The sequence below is a fragment of the Petromyzon marinus genome, chromosome 3 (genome assembly GCF_048934315.1).
Source record: "Petromyzon marinus isolate PM22_M1 ecotype Great Lakes invasive population chromosome 3, UKy_Petmar_22M1.pri1.0, whole genome shotgun sequence".
Classification (NCBI taxonomy): domain Eukaryota; kingdom Metazoa; phylum Chordata; class Hyperoartia; order Petromyzontiformes; family Petromyzontidae; genus Petromyzon; species Petromyzon marinus.
In genome coordinates, this window is record NC_133669.1 from 8,531,497 (window position 1) to 8,551,902 (window position 20,406).

The 20,406-nt window shown below is 46.2% G+C and overlaps 1 protein-coding gene across 2 annotated transcripts in view; it reads right to left on the minus strand.

Moving 5' to 3' along the window:
* LOC116958432 (oxysterol-binding protein-related protein 2-like) overlaps window positions 1-17,236 on the minus strand; it is an 88,001-nt gene extending 70,765 nt beyond the window's left edge. For both annotated transcript variants that reach the window (XM_032981060.2, XM_032981031.2), the window contains exon 1: window positions 16,955-17,236. The gene's annotated coding sequence lies outside the window, so the exon portion shown is untranslated. The remainder of the gene's footprint in view (window positions 1-16,954) is intronic.
* Between the last annotated feature and the right edge of the window lie 3,170 nt (window positions 17,237-20,406).

The following is a 20,406-nucleotide window of genomic DNA, read 5'->3' on the forward strand; positions in this document are numbered from 1 at the left end:
TCATTTTAATGGTAGGTTTATTTGAACAGTGAGAGACAGAATAACAACACAAAAATCCAGAAAAACGCATGTCAAAAATGTTATAAATTGATTTGCATTTTAATGAGGGAAATAAGTATTTGACCCCCTCTCAATTAGAAAGATTTCTGGCTCCCAGGTCTTTTATACAGGTAACGAGCTGAGATTAGGAGCACTCTTAAAGGCAGTGCTCCCAATCTCAGCTTGTTACCTGTATAAAAGGCACCTGTCCACAGAACCAATCAATCAATCAGATTCCAAACTCTCCACCATGGCCAAGACCAAAGAACTCTCCAAGGATGTCAGGGACAAGATTGTAGACCTACACAAGGCTGAAATGGGCTACAAGACCATTGCCAAGCAGCTTGGTGAGAAGGTGACAACAGTTGGTGCGATTATTTGCAAATGGAAGAAACACAAAAGAACTGTCAGTCTCCCTCGGCCATGCAAGATCTCACCTCGTGGAGTTGCATTGATCATGAGAACGGTGAGGAATCAGCCCAGAACTACACGGGAGGATCTTGTCAATGATTTCAAGGCAGCTGGGACCATAGTCACCAAGAAAACAATTGTTAACACACTACGCCGTGAAGGACTGAAATCCTGCAGCGCCCGCAAGGTCCCCCTGCTCAAGAAAGCACATATACATACCCGTCTGAAGTTTGCCAATGAACATCTGAATGATTCAGATGCCAACTGGGTGAAAGTGTTGTGGTCAGATGAGAGCAAAACGGAGCTCTTTGGCAACAACTCAACTCGCCGTGTTTGGAGGAGGAGGAATGCTGCCTATGACCCCAAGAACACCATCCCCACCATCAAACATGGAGGTGGAAACATTATGCTTTGGGGGTGTTTTTTTGCTAAGGGGACAGGACAACTTCACCGCATCAAAGGGACGATGGACGGTGCCATGTACCATCAAATCTTGGGTGAGAACCTCCTACCCTCCGCCAGGGCATTGAAAATGGGTCGTGGATGGGTATTCCAGCATGACAATGACCCAAAACACACGGCCAAGGCAACAAAGGAGTGGCTCAAGAAGAAGCACATTAAGGTCCTGGAGTGGCCTAGCCAGTATCCAGACCTTAATCCCATAGAAAATCTGTGGAGGGAGCTGAAGGTTCGAGTTGCCAAACGTCAGCCTCGAAACCTTAATGACTTAGAGAAGATCTGCAAAGAGGAGTGGGACAAAATCCCTCCTGAGATGTATGCAAATCTGGTGGCCAACTACAAGAAACATCTGACCTCTGTGATTGCCAACAAGGGTTTTGCCACCAAGTACTAAGTCATGTTTTGCAGAGGGGTCAAATACTTATTTCCCTCATTAAAATGCAAATCAATTTATGACATTTTTGACATGCTTTTTCTGGATTTTGTTGTTGTTATTCTGTCTCTCACTGTTCAAATAAACCTACCATTAAAATTATAGACTGATCATTTCTTTGTCAGTGGGCAAACGTACAAAATCAGCAGGGGATAAAATACTTTTTTCCCTCACTGTACATGCATAAACGACGGTCTACTCTTACCATGTGTTTAACATTAACTGGATGATGAGAAAGAGGGGTTTTAAAATAATATATTTCCTGTGGGCCATGTCATAACATTGTTGTAAGCTAGCGGTGCGTCTGACGTCAGAAGGTCTGTAGTGCCCGCTCATCTGCACCTCTTGTCCGCAGGTCTCTCATCTCACGTTAATCTAGTTTTCATCTCACATATCTGTACTTGCTTATAGCTCTCACCTTTATCTCCTCTTTATCGCTCTCTCATCTCACTATTCTGTATCTATTTGTCTCCACGAGCCCTGTCTCTCAGCAGGGCACACCAAGAGCCTTTGTGGAGCGAGAGACGAAGGACCCTGCTTTCAACCATAAAACACACAGCTCTCTATTATTATTAAATGTGAAGTACAATTCTGTATTGTTTGGTGGCAAGAAAACAAACACAACCTATGCCTTGTGGTTCAGAAAACCGAACCTGTGCTATGTGCGGACCGGGTTCTGAGTAGTCATGTAATGATTCACCACCAACCTTTACCCCCCACTGATGATTATATGAATTGCTGTGATTCGGGGTCACGATTAAAATTTTAAAATCTATAATTTTTCACCTCGTGTTTGCACTTCGTCGTTCAGGACATTAGTTTCGTTCGTTTTCACTCCTTCCGTCTCAATTTGTGGTGCCTTTTAGCCAGAAGGTACGATATATGATTTGCTCATGATTTACCTAAATCGCGAGCAACGGATTCTGACGCGCACAATAAATCAATGTATCGTCAGACCAATAACCGATTTTAAAAAATCGGCAAGTCGACATTTTGTTGACCGTCCAAGTTCGCATCCTGCAGACACAACAACCCCACGGCGCTATCCCACTTGACATTGACGTCACCCAGCAAACGGCGGTTGACATCACGTCGGTGCCTTGCGTAGGGATGGCTGACACGGGAGTTGGGCAGGTGAAGTCTGCATTCGCCACTCATGGTGCGCAATCTCAGCTGTGCATTCAACATGTTGTGTGATGGTCTCTAAGCTCCCCCCCCCCGGGGAAACCAAAACCTCGAGCAACATACTTCGGTGGGGGGGGGGGGGGGGTATTTTGCAGAAACATGAATTCCCAAGAAAAGATCATTGAGCTAAAAATCTCTTTTTTCAAATCAAACTCGGCACGGAAACAACGTAAAAGCGTTATCAAATTCCAGATTTAAAAAAACAAGCAAACTTATTCATAGCAATGATGTTGTAAAATTACAGTGACACTTGAACTGTAGAGGATAATTCGTAGGTTCCCAATGTTTCTGTACCCGTGGACGATGAACCCTCAAAAACATTCTGCGGATTGTCAGGCTTCGATAATGAGTTTTTTTTATTTATTCATTCCGAACCGTAGAATCTGCAACAGGTCAGCGGATTGCTTCCCCCAGCCTTACGCACCACCACAGTGTTACGTGAACCGCAGCCGTAATTCATTCACAGACTAATGCCTCAAAACTTTCCAACCTTTAAAGAAAACCCATTCTTATTTCACACATTTTTGCTTCTTGTTTCTGTTTAACAGGAATTTCCTATGTGTTCTCACTGTATTATATTTCCCATGGTGCTATCGACACGATGTAAATAAGAGATATATTTACATTTGGTGCTCTCAGCTGATTGGGGAAAATCCCCCAGATCACAATGTCGAAGAACGACGACTGAAGCAAACATCAATAAACTCTTACCAACATGATGTTACATACTTGACGTGCCCGGAAAACAGTGCTCATTGCAAGGAGATCGAATGTTTTTAGTTCCCAGAAATAATACGTAACATTATATTAACAAACAAAACGTAATATCACAGGTATTATGCTTGCTGTTACTGGTGACTGCGGTAAAAAAACAATTATTCTTCTACAACTGAGAAACCATGGTTTAAATCGCAGATTTTTTTCAACATCACACCACCAGTGATCTTAAAAAAATAAACTAAATCTGTCAGTATACATTCACATCTCTGATGATTCATGTCACCCTCACAGATTATATTTTCCACACCTTTCTGTGTATTAATTCTGCTGAGATTATTTCTACTTTCTGGACACCTATTCATTTTAATTTTATAGTTTTCTCACGCAGCTTCCAGGATACAGTTCCTTCTTTGTGTTTTTTTTCACATATATATTCTGTATCTTTTCTGACAATGTTGGTTAATAACTTGTTTTGGATAATGGATTTAATTTCAAATGAATCAAATGCCTCTTCAAGATCGATGAACACCGGTGGCTAAAACAGCCACTTGTATTTTGGATGCCATCATAACGATGCTGCGCAAACGATATTTTGAGGGCGATATATTTAACCGATCGTAAGATTTCTCAAACACCAGCCAACATAGCCGACTTATGAATGAGCTCAATACAAAACTGACACACAGCACTAAATGAGTTGACTTGGTCTTCATTAACATATTCCCACGACGAGTGTGCCACATAAGAAGTTTACTCGAATGGTTACAATTAGGTTCATGTTAAACAAAGTTATAATTTATTCACCAGGCACAAACCCATAGCGCTTTCATAGGTGACCATCGTCACAAGAGGCTGTAACAGCCTCCTGCATGGCTGGCAGTGCACAGTGGGAAGCGGGGTACAATGCAGGAAAAGAAATCCAAAATTTTACTCTACGTCTGTACTCACATTTAGGCTCCCTGCCTTGACAAACGTCGTGAGGTAGGCCAAATAACTCCCACTACTCACACGGCCAAAGGAGATTAACTTCGTCCGAAATTCATTAGAGAGTTTGGGGTGGCATTGGGAAGCATGCATCTCAATCAACTGCTTAAAACATAATCAGTGCCTTGCAGTAATTTACTCACAGCGCTTACCTACTGAGCACAGGCAGAACACTTAATATTATGACCCCTACCTACAGAGAGACCCATAGTAAAGTGCAGGAATGTCACCTTAACTCGGCCCAACGGCACTCACAGTCAGCAAGTAAGGCATTGTTTCATCATTAGACCTCCTTTGCCAGTACCAAAATATAATAATAAGGTTTTTCCCCTATTTTTCTGGCAACAAATCTGAAACCTTTTTACGAGGATTCACGTCTGCATTAACCACAATACCTGCAGTCAAAATGCAAACAAAAAACATACTATGATAATATATGCATTGTCCTTGAAATTGATTGGTCCACACTAATTATGTAGATGCTCACCCCGAGCCCTCATTACTTTGATAGTGCATTGTCTTTGAGCTGTACGCCTTTTGGCATCATCTGGTCGAGCACCAATTGGGTCGAGGCTCAAAAGAAAGCCGTCCCTTGGTGTGGACCAATCAGTTTCAAGGACAATGCATATTATCATAGTATGTTTTTTATTTGCATTTTGACTGCAGGCATTGTGGTTAAGCCAGACATGAATCCTCGTAAAAATGTTTCAGATTTGTTGCCAGAAAAAAGGGGAAAAACCCTATTATTATTATAAGGCATTATTTACAGGCCGTTACAGACATTCTGGTTGCTTTGTCAGGATGTCGTAACCACATTAAAGCAACATCTTAAGGTCTAATTAAAGGGACATACCTTCTCTTTTACACGTATCAGATATCTGCAAAGATACGCCGTGACACTTTGTGCGGACCCATTCCCTGGGTTAGTGGCCAAGAATATATTCCCGCACGCAGCAAACACCACGCAGTGATAACTCTCTCTATGGCCGTGGCTACGAATCACATGCCTAACCACAGTCCAGCAGCGATGCATAAAAATATTTAGTGCAAAATTAAGCCCAGTATGCTAGTAACTGGAAGCAAGATGTCGACTTAAAAAAAAAATTGAGTGTCACAACCTTCCACTTGATCCCCTCTCACACCGATCTTCTTTTTCTTGTGACCAGCTCCTACTTCTCCATTGATGAGGTGGGGATTCGACGGCAAATCCACGAGTTCCTCAAGTTTACACCGCGAGCACCCGGGGGCTGCAACGGTCTCTGTCCGTTTTTGCCAAGGCCATTTCTCCAGCCTGGCACGCATCGTGCCGGCATTGCTCTCCCTCACCGGGGTCCGTGCCTCTACCAGGGCCTCATTTAAGTTGACGTGACACCCAGGACCTCATCAGGGTCCGTGTCTCAATGTTGCCCCTCCCCCACTCTGGGAATCTGAGTTGTAATCTGCTGCCCCTCTCCCTTATTAATGCCAATCAGATGTTTCTCCTCCTGAACTTGCTCCAGAAAGGTCTCGTTTTTCTTTCTCTCCATGCAACTGGTTCTCAATTTTACGCCATATGCACATGCAGCAACTGCTTTTAAAAAAATCCCATCAAGACACCACAATTAAGAATAACAATGGTTTATTTTCATACAGCGTCGTTCGTGCGAATTGCACTTCAAAACGCCGTTGTAAAGCGTACAGGTTTCATATGGAGGCCCTGGAAACCGCAGACAAGCAGTGAGGTGGCCAGAACCATTGCTAACAATTGCCCAAGCTCTGTGGGGTCCTATATTATGTTTGGCCAACTCCATCAATACGTGTTCATACACGTGGGAGGAAACTGAACCCTCAATCCCCCTACACAGGGTAATGTATCAACTTGCCGTACTACCATACTATAAGCCAGGAGAAAGCGACGTCTGCCCCCAGCAGGTAGAAAATATCACAAATGTGTGATCCACCAATCCTCGCCTCAAAAGCGCTGGATTAGAGGTGCGCATAGCCACCAGCACCTGCTAATTTTACCGCTCCGCCACAGGGCTCAGTAAACCAGCGACTTGTCTACACCAGTCTCAGAAAGGCAAAAACACAGAGGGGTTCTGACAATGCCGGTCACGTGCTTAGACGCGACACGGAACCTAGAAAGGTCATGCTGAGGGATGCCCTCAAGCCAGATGAAAATTGAAATATTTTATTACGGATGTGTCCGTCCTGGGCGCGGTGCATCATAAGTCCTTCGGAACATGCCGGCAGTCGGGGAAGGAGACAGATGGCAGACGGTGACGCACACATGTGTAGCGGAGAGGGGCGATTGATTTAAACAAAATCAAATTAAACGGGACTTTACCTTTACGAAAACCCGTGTAAATCAGGTACACGCGACGTGACCACAGCCCCAGTGGCGAGAGCGCGCAAGCCGTTGCACGTAACTCAAGCGAGCCCTGTCTTTGGGCGCTCCTCAGTGTACTCGGTGTGCTTTCCTCCTGCCCGATGCATGACTGCCCCTACACCCCCCCGCCCCCCCCCCATGTATGTGTTACAGCCCTTTGCCAAGCCACTGGTGGATGAGAGCTCTTAATAAATACCGAGCATCTTGCTCATGTGCTCCAGTGACACGGACGTTCTGACGACAGCAGCATTGACCAGAGGAGGGCATTTCTAGACCTTGGGAGCCAGCGACCCCAGCACATGTTCGTGTGTGTATGGGGTTCATGCAATTTCGTGCACCTCCTATAGAGCTGTCCGCAAGCTCATCACCTCCCATTCTATGTGGGCATGGGGGAGTTAACTGACTATAGGTCACTACGCTTGGCAGTGTGTGCCTGTCGAAAGTAAGCAGCACAGACGTGGAAGCACAGAGGTGCAGGTCAACCAGCATATTTTGCTCCACTGCCATCCGCCGCTCGCAATGCAGCCCCCTTAAGCGAATGCATTTCTAGGTGGAGCTACACTGCGGAAGAGTTTGCAGTAATCTTTAGATTGTTGCAGCAACATTCCGCGTTGAACACTTCAACCGCGTTTCTTGTGGTATGCAACACAGTTGCACATTATTGAGCCACTGGAGTAAACCAATGTCTTCGCCTTACACCCACTGTTACAGCAGGGGCTGGGGAGGGGGCAATGCTTGACCCACCCTGCCTCCTTACCTGGACGGCTGGCCCAGAAGGATCAATTGAAGCCAGGGAAGGGTTCTAGGCAACGATGAGCACTTGCTCGAGTAAATAATAAAAAAACAGGAAGTGATTGTGGTGTAATGCTTGATGAAGCAATTGAATATGCTTACACTGCATTTAGGGCAATGGAGTGGACAAAACTTGACAAGCAATAGCAAACTAATGAGAGGGCAAAGAATGAAAGAAATATAATTCGACTGTCGAATTGAATTGTGAAAGCCAAATTGATTTAATTCATTGAAATAACTCAAGGGGTGAATAGCTACATGCCTCATGAACCCGCGGTAGCACGAAGCGAAAATATCGCAGGAAAAGTTGCACTCTTGAACTTAAGCTTAAGCCTGTGCATGACAGGACGTAGGTCTGTGTGCCCGCCCGCACACACACACACATGCACGAGACACCGCAAACAACGCATGCTAGGAACGTGACGCAATCGAGCAGTATGGCCTTCCACGCCCTGCAGGAGTCGAGTGCCGCGTGCCTCTCCATCCCCTTCCTCTCTAAACCGCGTGTCAGGCTTCCCTTGAGCGATGCGACTGGCGGACGGGGTTTTCTGGAAGGCAGGCGTGCGATGTGCGCTTTGCGGATCCGGTTAAAAAGAGCGCAGTAGCAAGTGGAAGCAGCAGCAGCAGCAGCGTTTGGGCGGTATTAGCAGCAGCGTTGGCTCGCGCCTGTTTGCACTACTGCCCAAGCATTGCGGCCAATCAGAATGTTGGTGCTAAAGCAGTCAAATATGTCTCATGTGCGTAATACTAAACACACAAGTTACTACATACCTTGTTGTTTGTTTTTTTGTAATAAATGCTGAATGTGTCCCAGGTTTAATTTCGATTTAAAGCTTTCGTGACTGCAAGGATTCGTCTTCTTTGGTTCTTTCGGTAAAGTCACTTAGAATGAGAATAAAATAATATTTTATTTTATTATTTTATTCTCATTCTACGTGACTTTACCATAGAATGAGAATAAAATAATATTTTATTTTATTAGTTTATTCTCATTCTACGTGACTTTACCGAAAGAACCAAAGAAGATGTTCTAGGTTTCTCGAATGTGATGGCGTGCCACCACGCGGTGACCACAACAACCTCTTTCCAGTTTCATCTCGGTTGCGCATTGCAAAAGACAAGTTTTTAAATAAAAAAGCGCCCCCAAAACAACATCCTAATCATCCCCACCACCATCATCCATTCGACAAGTTCTGCCTTTCAGCAATTTTGGTAAGAAAATACCTTTCCAAACTCACCTGATTTCAACATCATCCTCCAAAAACGGTCTAGTAGCCATTTAATGATTAACTGTAATTGGTTGTGAAGTTGCTCGCAACAATCTACAAAAGGAATAGCTCAACGGGACGTCAAGGAGCTCTGCACACAGTGCCTCGATTGAATAGCGGCAATTTATGCTGTTTTATACACTGCTCACGACCCTCATCTGGAACTCTTCACGGTAACAGGATGTGCAATAATTTCATGGTCACGTGAAGGCTTTGCGCAGCGTCAAGCCTTCACGCAGTGATGTGTCCACGGAAGTGCGCGGCAAGTAAAAGGATGAGGAACACCATTACCAGTGGTAGGGGGGAGGAACATTTAGCCGACCAATGCTGCCTCTTCCTTTCTATCTCCTCTGGCTGTCACTCACGAAAAAATAATTAGGCAATTAATTAAATTGCCACTAATCCAGAAACTGCCTCTTGGCAAAATAAATTAAGTTAATGGCACACGTGTGACAACACGGGCAGCAATGACAAAATGTCATCTCGGTGAAGGTGCTCCTGGTTTGAGGGAGGACAGTGCCAGTGGCTTAGTGTGGACATTTACAGCAGCCAAATACTCGAAGCGCATGTTGATTCCAAAATGTGGAAGGAAAAACCGGAGGACCCGAGAAAAATATACGTGACCACGGGGAGAACATGCAAATTTCAAATATACAGGCATCAGGGTTGGGATCCTGTATACCAGGCGAGGTAGTTAACATCGCGCCACCGTTGCAGTACTTGTATGTACTTACTTATCTGTTGTACAGAATTTAGTAAATGCAGGAGCTTGGACACCTTGGTCATCCACATGCTCTGTTAGTGTGCTCTCTAATTTGTTTCACATCTTTCACATTTAATTCGCTATGTATGTTGGCCACCGCTCAAATAAGATACAGGCTCAGCCCTGCCAAACTTTTCAGATTTGACGAGATGGAGTACCTTCAAAGGTGATTTGTCCCATAGTTCATGCATGTACAACCGATGTTTTTTTATTCTGCAGGTTATGCATGATGGGACAGTATAACATCGACAACAACCGGAGCAGAGCCGTTTAGTGGAAACGTGTCTGGGAACAAAGCCATTGTTTGCAAGGAGATAGGAAATGTGATTGCTGCACGCTGGGAAAGAAGCCCGGCTTTGTCACCTGAGGGCCGGAGAAGCTGGGCAGCACAAAACTTACACTACTAATCCTTACGCCAGTACTCGCTCATGATCATGTACTGCAGCCCTCTTGGCTCAAAGCCCCTACGGCGCTTAAATTACACCCTCTGCATGATGCTAGGAATGGAAATGTTATATTTGGTAACACATCAGCAAAGCGCTCGCGTTTCGTTAGCCAGCGCATTTTGGTAAACAAACAACATGCTCACACACAGCTGACTGTTAAACATAAAGTTGCGCAGAAGCATTGAGGGGGATAAAATAATGGGGCTAATGTGTGCTAAACAAATCGTAGGAAAACACTCAATGTTACAGGGATTAAGAAATTACATGGAGGACGCCTGTGCCGCTAATCGTTTTAGCGGCCGAGCTGCACTATCTGCTGTACAGTTGAGTTCGCATTATTACGAAAGCCATTGCAAAACCAGTATATGAGTTGTCAGAGTAATTTTAATGCAGGGCTGCTTGAATACAAGTCATCGTGCCTCCCAACACACAGTGACCACCATTTACGTCACCCAAAATGAAACGAGCGCACGACGGAACATGCTCAAATTACAAACGTCATATCAAAAAAACAGTCCCGGAATTGAAAGTTCCGGATTTTTTTTGACGTTCCACGTTACCCCTCAAGCCACTGAAGGCCGCTCCATTCACTGCAATGTTCATCTCTTGACTCAAATTTTGCGACGTTCAATCGTGAGACCTCACCAAATCGCCAATTGGTGGTGGTGGGTGGTGATGACCCAACAATGACCTTTACTGACAAGGGAGGGGAATGCGCCTAACAATACTACCACCATCGCAGAGATGGAGCAATAATAGAATTAGCTCATGTGGTGGTCACACATTTATTGTTACATCACAGCACCAGCTTGGGGAAACCTTCATCCAGCAGTGCATACATCGTTTATATTATCAGGCTTGTTTAACCAGGAAAGCCTCACCGAGTCTCTCGACTATTTTTCAGGAGGGTCCTGCAAAGTTTTTTTTCGTAGTGGGGGCAATAATTGATAAGTGTACTTCAACCGTGCAATTTGCGGGTAAATGTTGCAAATTTGGCCAATTTGGAAACATGATGCCGGCGCACAATGGCCTACTCTTGCGAATGATATCACGGGATATTTAATATTCACTTTCAGTGAAGCGGACGAAGCCAAGTATTAATATAGTTATTACACTTGCGGTAATATCCCGGGGCTTCCACTGGATCAAACTGAACCTCTGAAACAGGCAGAAAACACATTACTACTTGGCCATGTCAATCTGATGATGATAAAGAAGATTATTTATTTACGTGACTTGACGGAAAGACCCAAAAATATTAATTTCTGCAGTCACAAAAGCTTTAAATCAAGATTTGATAAAGAAGATCCCAATGACACCACAGATCCATTCTTCAGGTGGTGACCATCAAGGCAAGTTTGGCAGAGTGGCCCCCAGTAGATGCACTGCAACCATCGCTCATGTACTACTAGTTGATATTTTTTAGCTCTCAATTAGGCAACCGTGAGCTTGAAAACACATGACAGTGTGCAAGTCACACGGCAACTGTTATGCGCCAACCAGCCACACCGCATGTCGACTCCAAACAACATGAAACCCCCACCTTGAAAACGTGAAGGCCAAGGCAGCCATGGCAGAAACGGCACAACTGGCGCTTCTGAAAACTGTTCGGGAAAACAAGCAAGCGAAGCTTGCGTGCAAACATCATAAAGCCCAACGATGTGAATGGAATGATCCATATTTAAGACAAACATCAAGGCAGGTTTGGCAAACAGGCACCAACTGGTTCAACCTCCAGATGAAGAGGGTAGTGGTGGTGGGTCAGCATCCCAAGGTTCAATGCTATGTGACGATTTGGGGTCACAATTCCATTCAAGAATCTATTCTTCTTTCTCCCATTTATACCAACTCACTTGAATGGTCTCATTTATACTTCATGTTTTATTTTACTATATCATTGACACTATCTTGTCTGTATGGTGTTGATGTGTAGTATTCCATCCGATTTGTACTTTATCTACTTAATTTCCTGCCTCATTTGTACCGTATCTCAATTGTACTGTCCATCTCATTAGCACTGTCTTCCTCCTTTGTACCATCTCATTTGAAATGTGTCATCTGTATCGTCTCTCATGTCTGCCTAAAGATAAGTTTTGTACTTCCGCAGAAGTTGCATATAATAATTTTCATCAATTAAGCACAATTGATTCTCACACACGCACACACAATTCGATGCACGTGTCACGAGCTTAAGAATCGATTTAACTTGACGATATCGTTAGAAGCCAAGCACCGTCGAAAGAGGGAGGGGAGGGTGACTGCAATGCTGACTCCGCGTTTCAACATTGTCTGTGAAGCTGTGGCGGCAGCGGCGGGGGTCATATTTCCAACACACGCGCTCGCACGCACGCGCACGCACGCGCACGCACGCGCACGCTCACACTTACACTCGCTCACGCACCACGAGCCACGGAACGGCCGCTATGAAGTTTCACTGCTCGCCAATGACATCAGCAAAGCACGAGCACAAAGCGCGCCCCTTTGAATAAAACAAGCCCGAGGCAAGGCCAGAGCTCACACCAAAGAGCCGCTCTCAGGTTTCCCAAATGAGGTTCGAGTTTCTCAAAAACACCTTTGCAGCCTCATCGTGGAATTACTAATTAATGAAACGTGGGAGAACAGCCATCGTTGCACGTTTGACCACCACTATTGCCGCTTCCCCTCAGCGCGTCAACAACTTTTTGGGTTGTTGAGCGAAAAATGGAAAAATCGGTGATCGTAATGAGAATTTACGACCAATTTCCGAAAACCAGGGAGCATATTCGGATAACAGTGGAATTAAGGCACCGGACTGGCTCGTGCTAAACGTGGAAACCCCATTACAGCAGTTTGAAGGTAATTAATACACGGGTAAATAATAGATCAAGGTACAGCCCTGAAAATTCCTTGGGCCTCCACTAGAGGGAGTTTTAGGTCTACTCTTCCACACCAATCGATGTGTAAATAAAAACTATATTTTAAAACGAAAGTATTTTTTTTCCAGGTAAGGCCCAAGGCGCTATATTGCTCTTTTTCAGAAGCGACCTGGCCACAAATGACAGCTCAACAAAGTTGCTTATCATGTGGAAATTTATAGCAGCAAAATACTCTAAACGCATGTTTCTAAAAGTGGAGGGAAAAACCAGAGGATCCGGAGAAATATCAATGCAACCACGTGGAGAGAGACATGCAAACTGCAAATATACAGGAGTCAGGGTCAGGATCGAACCCACGACTTCCTGCACGTGTGGGTGTACCTCACACTTGACACCACGACACGTGACCTGCTGCTCAACTGTTTATCCGTTCATACCGCTTGGTGGACAGAGGCGGGAGGCTTAAGCAATGTACTGTACGTTTAAACTTCCGCACCGGGAGATGGAATCAAAACGGCAATGATAAATTGCAGGTTCTGTGTGCTAACTATTGCACCATGGCAGCTCCCACTGTTTTCCAATCAAAAAGGTTAAAATGTGGATGTTTATTTCTCTATGTGTGGTGAACCAGTAATATATTTTACAATTTTTTTCATGCAGTTACCGGTTTCATGAGGATCCTGAATTGACATATTGGGCTAATTCCTCTTCAGTTGTTTTTTGTTGCATGGATGGAAGCCAAAAATGCACAGAGAACACGCAAGGATCCATGAAAATTCTCAGCCGAGAGGTCATTGGGATCCCTAGGATGGTATGCGCATTATAAATTTTAATCATTATTACTAGTTGCATTGACAGCTGATGGCCAACACTTATCCCGACAAGTGAGTGCCTCACGTACACAATCATGCTTCGAGGTGCCCACAGTGCCCTATGAACTTGAAACTTGTCTCAGCCATCCTTGGCAAACGAAAGAAAAGGCACCGCTTCACTGCAAATTACGAGATTTCAACATACGGGCGAGAAAGAGGACTCAAAAAAAGACTGCCATACCAACGTTTGTGTTTGGAGGCCCGCGTGCTTGCCCCAAATGTTCCCATGACGACTCACGATGAGTGGCAGCTGCCGTTCTCGATGACTGAGCCACGGTTGGCCAAACCCTCCCGCTCCCTGGCCAGTGAGTGATCGCTCCAATGACTTCTTACGTCAGACGCACTTGCCAAACGGCATGCCGTCCAAAACACCTGAACTGCCTCTATGTAAATGCAACGAAGGGTACAGCCGGATGACACCTCCTCCCCTTGTTATGTCACCATTTGGACACTTCTGTGTTTATGCCAAGTTATCTGCAGAAGGACAGGTCAATAAGCTCCAGCGTTCCATCCCATCAGATCCTACATGCCATCCGACGCAGCTCCCCCCTTTCCCCGCCACGCAGCACTACACTCCACACTGATGCAGTCGCATGGCCAATGAAGAGCAACTGTAATCGATTCAGTTCTAAGTGATTTACCAATTCAATTGACATGCCATGCTTGCGTTGTTAACGCCATAACAGATGTTTCAAGTTAACTTAAGCACAATTTAAGTGAACCCAGGACATCTCCTTTGTGATACAGGCCACATGAGATGCAGTTTTCACCGGTCTATGCAGAAGTTCAAAAGTTAATAGTTTCCCTGCTCAACCGAGCATTGTGGCTGTGCTTATTTTCATTGGTCGCCTTCAGCCAGCAGTGACAGTTCAATATTCGTATGGTGGGGACCAGTCGCCTCCACAGGACCACCACCGTCGATTTTTGTGGTATTAATGTTACTTACATGAAGCGATGGCCTGAAATGACAACCTACCGATTGTGATACAAACACAACCGGTATTCCATTCATATTTGTGAATGCCTGCCCTTCGACTTGCAATTTCAGAAACTGGGTTGACATTTACAGAGAAGTTGTAACGGCCTCCCCACAGCCTTAAGCAAAAGCACTTCCAAATTAATAATTTTTGGGCAGTATGGCAGGCTGCGTCTCCCCACAGTCACATATGCCCACTAGCTTTATATTTATGATGCAGTGGTGACATTCCATGGATGCTGTGACCCAATATCACAGCAGCCGACACTTCAGATGTTAAGACGACTACAAAAACGGAGGCCATGTGCTGGCAGTGGTGAGAAGGCACGTATTCAAAATTACTCTCCCTCTGCTCTGAAGAATGGCAATTGCCAAAAATATTCAACTATTATGTATTTTCCAATTGTAAGAGATGAATGTGGCGAGTGTTTTTTGACATCAGATTTAGGCAAGTAGGTTCCTAAACCATACCATGAAAGCACTATTATAGTCTTGCATATGACAGCAACATGCTCAGGAGCCAAATGCCAGCCATGAGAGTGCTTCAGGAGAGAGTTTGAGTAATTTTGCTATTCCTCCTCCGTTGAAGGAGTGCAGACTACAGCGATTTACTACAGTACATAGTCCATAGTTTGGGTTGCATGGCCAGCCGTTGTGTGGCTTGTCTTACATTTTCTATTTATGAGAATGTGTGCACATCTGGCGCTTAAGCCATCACACACTTCTATGCTTAACCACCACCTAAGGCAGTGTGTATGGCGGTGTTAAAAAAAGCAAACTGGATTGGGTGGGATACATCAATAGATGAGACGATGGATGAGGCTGGTGAAAGAAGGGCAACCAGGGAGAGAACGTGTCCAAGAGGAAGACCACTCCAGAGACAAAGCAACGAGATCAGTTCGTGTCCAGGAGATGGACGGTGAGGGGCGACCTTCATCTTGCAGTTGACAGACAATGGCTGATGATGCAGTACTGGTGTATGGTGGTGAAGAAGTGTGAATAGTGGTGCTAAAGTCGTGTAAATTTTGGCAGTTAACCACTGTGCATAGTGGTGGTGATGCAGAGTATTATGTATAGTGACGGTTGAGCAAAAGAACATTTCTAAGAAGGCTATGACCCGAGACGTGTCTGTTAAGGCTGCCCTTATTTTAGAATCCATGATGCCGTGTTGACATCGCTGGAGATTCCATGAGCTCCTAACATCAAAGCAGAACTCCTTGAGATTTCTTTAAGAGACAACATATCTTAACAAAACCCTCACCGCTATCCCATAATACGATTTTATTTACCGTCGAGTAAATGTTAAAGGCAATCACCCTTCTAAAACAACCAAAGATTGAATAATTGTAGTCGATCACTTTATTTCCCAGCAAATATCACTAAATGTCGAGGCTTTTTCAGGAGATGACTGCTACATTGGGATCATTGGCCAATTCCATTTTTGAGCATTTGGCATGTGGCAGGAAAAAAACATTATTACTCTTAGAAAACCCCATCGCGCATAAGAGGTAATAGCAGTATCTTAAACACTGAAAGCTCTACACAGACGGAATCAAGAATCCACTGCTGCACTGCAATTCTCTGGCCACCTTACAAGCCCAAGCCGTCAACTGATATTGCCAGGCAGTCTTCGTACGGACACACTCGTCATGCTCAACTGTGCTTGGCTTGAGATCTGATAATCGGGCAACTTTGACCGATGAGGCCGTCAGCACACACACACAGAGTAACCCACCCATCATCAGCGGGGCACGGTCAATCCACTGCTGGATGAAGACCTTCGCAAGCCGCCGCAATCATCGCGCGCGATCCCACATTGGAGTGCGTAGCAAAAGTGGCATATACACTCACAACACAAATTTAAAAAATCACTTAAGAAAACGGTATTAACGCCGATTATGAGCTCCAATTACACGTGCGAAAATATAAACAAGGCAAATGTCACCAACGCAATTTTCCACCACAACACCGGACAGAGGGAATTTCGCCTCAGCGTCCCGTGATTTGCAATGAATTATTAACTTTTAAAAAAACGCGTTTTGCGCCTTCGTACGTCGGTAACCCCACGAGAAAAACAACAACAAACTATGATAACGAGAGAGCTAAATAAAAGCGAAATATATTCAGCACTGTCAACGTTCGTGAGGCGGGCCGGGTGGTACAGGCCGTGGCAGCAGGCTTAAGTCGCATAGAGAAGTAGGCCGTGGCAGCAGGCCCGAGGGGCACAAGTCAAAACTAAATCACCACACAATAACACCCGCGAATCGCGAGGACACCGCGGACCCGTGCCAGGCTAGGTGCACCTCGTGATGAACACACACACACGCGCGCACACAAGTCACGTAACACACCGCGCTTTGTAACAACAGCTCACGGCCCCTACCTGCGTCGCTGCCAGCGTTCCTTTCCCGGCGTCAATTAAGACCGCTGTTTGTTTTCTGGAGCAGCAGTAAGCAGCCAGACGTGATCACTGCTGCTAGTTATTATACACCGCCGGTGGCTGCGTGCAGCTGGCGACGAAGGAATATTGTGAGAGTAAGACGCTGCCGCTGCTGCTGATGATGTTGCTGACGAGCGAGTAAATCGGAGGGCCGCGCGTAGTCGCTAAGGAGGAGGCCGCCACTCTCCTCGCAATTTGGCAGCGGGCGCGCGCCGCGCCACGCCCCGCGCCCACCCCGGATTGGTCGACGTCGACGGGGCAAGCTCGGCCAATTGGCGCCGGTTGAGGGGGTGGTTTGGGGGGTGGTGTGTGAGGCGGGGGGGTGAGAGAGGTGTGGGGGTGAGGTGGGAGGGGAAGTGGGGGGGGGGTGATAAGTTGGGGGTGTGAGAGGTGGGGGTGAAGTGGGGGGTGAGGGGTGACAGGTGGGAGGGAGTCATCAGCCACCCCCACACTTTTTTTTAGTAGCCCCGCCCCTCAATGTTTATTAAGCGAGTGACGTAACGGTTTCGGACGAATCTTCAGTCCAGGTAGTCCTCGACTTACGATGGAGATGCGTTACGACGACCCCATCGTAAGTCAAAAAATATCGTAAGTCGGAGATGGCCCTAGCCTACCCAGGAGTCTTAAAGAATGGTGATAATTTAGCAAAACAGAGCAATTTACAGTACCGAACTGTATAAACTATATACTGTATGTATTTATTAATTACAATACTGTATTGCACAATAAAATGTAAAGTAAAAAAAACCAAGGTAAATTCTTAGCCTACCTATATGAACTGCAATTTAATATAAAGTTTTTTTCAGGAAACAATCCTATCTGCTATTAAAAAAAGTACAGTATTGTACCTCGGACGCTGCTGCGTTTGCCTGCCGCGCGAAATTAAAAATATTTTACAATTTTGTCATATCGCTATCGCCATCGTAAGATCTAAATATCGTAAGTCGGACCATCGTAAGTCGGGGAATATCAGTATTTGAGACGGAAACCAGAATTTGTATTTATACTGCAGGAATCCGATCAGCTGTGAAGCGCGTTTTTATTTTTACAAACTTCCAGTAGGAGAGAGGCGGTGGGTCCGAACGTTAGAGCAATAAACAATAAAAAACATGGTAGGAGTGCAAAGTATACGAAAGGTAAACAAATCACAGAAAAATATATATATAAATTACAACTAAAGTCGTTTTTTTATCTTACCCAGGTAAAGCCCACTAAGCTATTAGCTTATTTTCTTTTAAAGCAACCTGGCCACAAGGGGGAGGAGGATGGTTGAAGGTTTTAAGACCCGATGTTAACCGCGCTGTAACAGGAGAAAATGAATCCACGACAGAATAAATGCGCCTTGGCTTTCGCAACCAACATCATCCATAATAATACAGGGTGGGGGGTGTTATTTGGGTTAGATCGCGTAAAAAATATATGACAAATCTGCTTGTCGCCTGATGAAGCTAGTTGTAATTACTGGTGAAACGTTGTACTCAGATTTTAAATGTTGTGGCTTTGCTCTCCAACACACCGGTGTGCTGTACTAGTGACGAATTGGCCACGTTCTGTTGACGTGACAACCCTTAGTAGTTGGCTGTGTCGGGTGGTGGCGGGTTTAACGACACATTTATATATTTACGTAATCTAACCCCTCCAAAAAACCTCTATTATGAATGCGCCTTGGTTGTGGAATTCCCTACCGTTGGAAATTCGTTAAACCGATAATGTGGATACTTTTAATTCGCGTCTGAAGTCTGTTTATTCTATTTAGTTCTTCTCTCTTGGCCTTTCCTTAACCTTAATCTTCCAAGGCGCCTTACTGAAGAAGCTTGACCCAATTTATCACGCGGCCTTAAGATTTGCATTGAACTGCCCATAAAGGACCCACCACTGCGATCTCTACATTGGGTCAAACTTAACATCTCTTAATGGTCGACGGCTTTTGCATCAGATCTTATTTATTCATGATGTACTATAAAAAAAAATCAGCAGACTTCCTGCTGGATCTCCTCACTGTTTCAAAGACCAAATGCGACCTAAGGTCTTCGCTCATTTACCAGCTTCACATTCCTTATTGCCGTACAAATACTGGAAGAAGGTCCTTTGCTGTTGATGCCCCCAGGGTCTGGAATGCTATCGCCAATAAACTGCAACTTGGATCACTACCTGTGAGATCTTCACTCAAAACTGCTCTTGAGGAGCTGTACACCCCCCGCTGCTACTGCTATGCAGTGGCCTGAAATCAAATGCACCGCTCCGGATGCCCGCTGCAAAGTATGATCTTGAGTTTCGATTATAGTGTGCTGATCTTTAAAGGTGTATTGAAATTTTTTGATACTCCTGCTGATAATCTTGCTGTAATGGAGTGACTCATGCTGCCAGCTATGGCTGCAAAGTTTGGTCGTACATGTTATGTGTATCGTTTATTGTTAAATTTGAATCACAGTTCCTATGATCACTGTTGCATAGTTTTCATAGCTTTATTTTGGTGATTTCGAAAACGTATGGTTAAGCCATGTTTGTTGAAGTACGGAGTTAGCCTGATAATTTTATCTAAATTGTTTTATGGTTGTTATTGTTAGCATCCCATTTGGATTTTTGCACACAGCGTTGATATACGGTGCTTTTTTCTGGAAGATCTTGCTGTTTTTTCCTGGATGTTTCTGTTGCGCGTCGTCACTTTAAGATGTTCTTTGTTCATGTTTTGTTTGTTGCGGTTGCAGAGGCAAGATGGCCGCCTGAGGCGCACGTGCTCCCGGGGCGCTCCCGGGCCGCGCTCCCGGGCCGCGCTTCCAGCAGCGGCTGGCGGGGCCATTTGTGAGGGGGCCGAGGGAGCCGACGGAGGGAGCCGATGGAGCCGAGGGGGCCGACGGAGCCGGGGGAGCCGGGGGGGCCGGGGGAGCCGGGGGGGTCGACGGAGCCGGGGGAGCCGACAAAGCCGGGGGGGGGGGGGCCGACGGAGCCGGGGGGGGGGCGACAAAGCCGGGGGAGCCGACGGGCCTGGGGGAGCCAGGGGGGGCCGACGGGGCCGGGGGGGCCGACGGAGCCGGGGGGGGGGGGGGCGACGGAGCCGGGGGGGGGGCCGGCGGAGCCGGGGGAGGGCGACAAAGCCGGGGGAGCCGACGGGGCCGGGGGAGCCGGGGGGGGCCGACGGAGCCGGGGGAGCCGACGGGGCCGGGGGAGCTGGGGGGGGGCGACGGGGCCGGGGGGGCTGACGGAGCCAGGGGGGGGGCCGACGGAGCCAGGGGGGGGCCGACGGAGCCGGGGGGGGGGCGACGGAGCCGGGGGGGGCCAACGGAGCTGGGGGGGGGCTGATGGAGCCGGGGGGGCCGACGGAGCCGGGGGGGGGCCGACGGAGCTGGGGGGGCGACGGAGCTGGGGGGCGGGAGCGACGGAGCCAGGGGGGGCCG